The sequence below is a fragment of the Falco biarmicus genome, chromosome 9 (assembly GCF_023638135.1).
Source record: "Falco biarmicus isolate bFalBia1 chromosome 9, bFalBia1.pri, whole genome shotgun sequence".
Lineage (NCBI taxonomy): Eukaryota > Metazoa > Chordata > Aves > Falconiformes > Falconidae > Falco > Falco biarmicus.
The window spans coordinates 15,124,737-15,129,172 of NC_079296.1; the positions used below are offsets into that span (position 1 = coordinate 15,124,737).

At 47.4% G+C, this 4,436-nt stretch overlaps 1 long non-coding RNA gene across 1 annotated transcript; it reads right to left on the reverse strand.

Moving 5' to 3' along the window:
• Nucleotides 1-2,644: 2,644 nt before the first annotated feature.
• On the reverse strand, nucleotides 2,645-3,565 carry LOC130155255 (uncharacterized). The gene is made up of 3 exons (XR_008823987.1): nucleotides 3,519-3,565; nucleotides 2,912-2,970; nucleotides 2,645-2,662 (listed from the first exon to the last, which is right to left on the reverse strand). It is a non-coding gene; the product is annotated as an uncharacterized LOC130155255 (long non-coding RNA).
• Between the last annotated feature and the right edge of the window lie 871 nt (nucleotides 3,566-4,436).

The window sequence follows — 4,436 nt, forward strand, 5'->3', positions numbered from 1 at the left end:
CAGCTGCAGCCAGGTCTTTTACCATCACACTCTCCATGGCAGTCCCTCTGCTGCCTTCTAGTCTCGCCTCATCCAGGGCACGCTCACCCTCTCTGCTTCTTCCTCGGCTGCCCAACCGCTTCACAGAACCAGCCACAGCTGCACCTTGTCTACACCAGCCAACCCACCGCCCCTGAAGCCAGCCCACAGCTGTACATTGTCAGTGCTGATTAACCCAGCTTCGTTCCTCTGCAGTAGCCTACAGTGCACAGCGCTAAGGAATGTGTTGTACGAACCTTCCGGGCTGTTCCGCGTCGATTCACAGTCAGTTACAAAAACTGAAGGACATGTCACAGGGCTTACGGCAGGAACTTTTGGGAGATTGGTTGCGGAATCTTTTCAAGTCTCGGGGAACCACCAGACGGTTGCAGGAGTTTACAACACGCAGAGCAATATTGTTATTGGTAATTGTAGTTATATTGACCATTATTCCCTGTATGCCGAACTGTGTAAGACCTATGATTCAAAAGTAGTTTAACCTCTAATGTTGTTTCTGTTCAAAATAAAGACGGGGGAAGTGTAGAGAGCTTTATGGCCAGTGCTGGAGGCCACGATGCCTGTGAAGGGCCTTGAAGGCTAAAGAAGAGAGAAAGTACGATAAGGTTGGCTGAACGCCTGGAAGGAAGACGGGGTATGAAGCAAGGCCAGAGCGGATGCGCGATGCCACATCTCGGCGGCTGGCTGAGAACACGAAACCCGCAGAGATAAGAAAGAAGAGAGAAAAAAAAAGGCAAGAAGTTCAGTGCATTTGCAGCTTAGTAATTGACCAATTATATGTAGCCAAGACGTGTGTGAACAGTATTGATTAACCAATGATAATTTAGTATGGGGCGCGTGAACAGCAAACGAGGATATTATAAGCGTGGGTTCTGGACTAATAAAAGGTCTTCTGGTCGAACTCAGGAGTCCACGTCATCGTCTCCTCAGGCCATATGCTCCTCCGCCTCCTCGTCTGCCATTGCACGGACCTGCAAGGCCACACCATGAAAGTTAAAACAACGTTCATGGTGCATTCACTCCTGCCTGTGTTTGTCTAGAGCAGCTGTGACGCTGCCCCTGGTGTTACCTGCTCAGAGAACTGCTGCACCTACTGCTGCCACATTCTCTGCACCTCCTTCAGTTTCTCTGCATAGTGATCTCTTTCATCCTGGAGCCTGAAAACTGACCCTGAGAGCTGTTCAAAACAAAACAAAACACAAAGAAAATCATATTGGCTAAATAAATTTGGCAGTGACCGCTTCAGGGATAAAGCCTGAAGAAACCAGTGTTAACACAAAGCTCAGGCTGCATTCTTCTGCCACACAAGTTTCTTTACAGACATGAAGATCTGGATGTCATTCCGTACAAGCCCTGAGCAACCCGGGTTTCCAGGCCTGCCTTCTCCTCCAGTGCCACCTGCAACTGCTGCTTTGCATCCAGACTCCCTGCCTGATTTGACAACTGCCAAGAAAAATCAAAAAGTCATGGCAAAATGTTAACACGCCACTTCTGCATAGCCTTTCCCCTGATAGCAACCTGCCACATGATCCATGTTGCAACCTTAAAGTGCTCCAACTCACGGTGATGTTCAATGAAAAAAAAAAAAAAAAAGAGGAGGGGGGAAGGAGATTAAAATCAAAAAGCTTAGATTTTAGCCCTGTAAAACAGGCTGAGCTAGACAGCTCCTCCCTACCAATTTTGTATTTACGACTTGTTTGATTAAAACCTATTTTCTTAATCTAAAAATCTGGCTCAGAAACTTTGTGCATTTCCAGAGTCTGTATTACACAGCCAGATCAGGTGGTCTAAAAGTTGTCAAACACGTCAGGAATTTAAAGCCAGTGTCTGGAGCATGTCAGTTGGCACACAGTACTTTTCCCAGAAGAGGAGCAGCTGCCTTTATTTCAAGGGTAACTTAAGCCACTGACTGGGGAGGAAAAAAAAACCAAAACCAAAAGAAACAAAAGAGCAGTTTCTTCCCTCACAGGCTCAGGTTCACACCGGCTTGCTCTCTGAACTGCTAACAGCTGGCTTCCTGAATTCCCTTCCTAACTGGCTGCTTCTCTTAACTTTCCCCAGCTGACCTTCAAGTTACCATTGTCCAATTCACCTTCTGCAAGGGTGGGTACAAACACCACCCCTATTCAACTGGCTTCTCAGTGAGACCACGAGACAGCTGCGTAACCAAAATGCCAAACAGATACAAAGCAGGAAAAGTCTTTGTATTGTCACGCGCTGTATGTTCAGTCACCCTCTCATATTGTACAACATTCTTTTCGCAGACCAGCGTCACAACAGCTTTCAGTCTACTGCTCCAGCTCCTTCAAACAGACCTTCTGTTCCTCAGAGGCCTCGCTGAAGGCCTGTGACCAAGAGGATGCCTTGATGAGGTTTTGTGCCTTCCTTTCCGAACAAGGGTTAAGCCTTGCCCCCACTCTCAGAAGCAAAGTCTTACAACGGTCAGTGTGATCTACCCTCACAGCCTGGAAGCAGTATGGGCACCTGGTGGATCCTCCGTTCAACAATTTCCAGTTCCTCATGCAAATCCGTTATATATAACTGCAAGGCTGAGTACTTGGAAACCAGGCAGCAAATCTGCTGTGACAGCTGTGAATTCTTCTGCTTAATTTCCTCACTGCTTTTGCTGAAACAAACCAAAATTAAAGCAGCATCACTGTATGTACTATGGGTCTGGGCAAGTACATGTCATAAACTTACAATCCAGCTAGTCGTAACAGTTAGAATCACAGAAACATCACATCCAGTCACTTTTTTTAAGCTGAATATCCAACCTCCCAAGTCACCACCTGTGGTGCATGCCCCTTGTGATGTTTTGTGGCTCTACCGGGAAGAGCAGTGTTACTCTGCAGTAACAAGCAGCAAATGGACTTACCTTTGTTTGTACAGCTCCTGTTTCAGGTCTTTTCGCTCCTTCATTAACTCTTCATTACGCTGCAGAAAAAAAGAAATGACCGATTCAGCTGCAGACTTCAGCAAAATATTTCTCCTTTAGCACATCAGCTGAAGTGGAAAGCATCAAAACTTTGGCAAAACCCTTCAGGACAGGTTGCTTAGAACCTCCTGAATTTGCCAGGAATAAATCTGCTCAGCCTTTTCAAACGCGATGCTACTAACTGAACGTGAGGTCATTTCTGCAGACTTCTGGATGAACATCAACACTGAAGTGTCTGCCTGATGGAGACCCTCCTGAGACAAGGTCTCGGTGGCGCTTCTGTTGCGTGTGGAGCTGGCAAGACTAATGAAGTAAGGTGCCGGATCTGAAGACAGCAACTGGACCATATGATTAGTGGTCACAGAAACCTGAATGAAGTTTGCCTTGACCATGGAGAACACAGGGCTTTACAAGGTTAATTAACAATTCAGAATGTTAATTTCTGCCCCTTCTCCGAGCAGGGACTACAGACTTTGCATTAGTGTACTGACAAGCAAATAGCCAAAGGCAGAGCTGCTGGTGAAGCATAAGCAGAGGTGACTCTTACCTTCTCTGCCTGTTTCTGCTGCAGAGAGATGGAGGCCAAAGTACGTTCCAGCTCCGACTCCCTCTGGAGAGATGAACGTAAACAAGCAGCAAGGCTCTCGGCTTCTCCTGAACAAGTCAGAACAGAGTGAGTTGAGGCTGGACCACAAAGAGCTTTTTGGAACTGCTAAACAGCACTTTCTGCTTTGTCAACAAGCTCTTAAGGCAGCACAGAGCTTTGCAAGTCAGCAGACCTGGTTCCGCCCCTGGCTCTACAGGTGGCTCACTAGCAGCTCTGGGCAGTAAAGCTCTCTGTAACTACCATCCTCACTTTGAGGGAGATGACGAAACTTCCTCTGCAGAATAGGCAATATGTTGGTTGGGATCTTTCTAATAGAAGTTGTTGCTCAAACTTGGTGCAGAATGAAGGGCTCGGGTAAAACCTACCTTTACGCGATAGCTGTGTGGGAGGGAGGGTGGCGAAAAGGGAACTAAGTTTTAAAAGGATCAGAAGAAAGTCAGAAAGGAACAGCCTGGGGTAGTCACCGGGGCTGAACAGGGCTGACAAGGCTTTAGCGATGCACAAAAGAACCTCAACTGCCATGGGATCAACATGCTCCCACTTGGGGGCAGCTCTGGCGACAGAGGCAGCGATGGTGCCAAGTATTGCCCACCGAGGAGTCGGCCACTGCTGTGAGCTGGCTGCCAGCAACTGTCATGCCTCTGGCTTGAAATTCACACTTTGACCAACAGCTTGAGCTGGAGTGCCCACAGTCAATTACCTGATTTCTTCCCTGCAGCTTCTCGAGTATGTGCAAGGGCCGCCTGCAACTCAGACTTCTCAGAAGTTACAATTCCAATAGTCTGGACACGAACCTTTGGGAAAGGAAAATCGGCTCAGCACAAAACTTCTTTGCTTGTAATTGCAACATCACTGTTG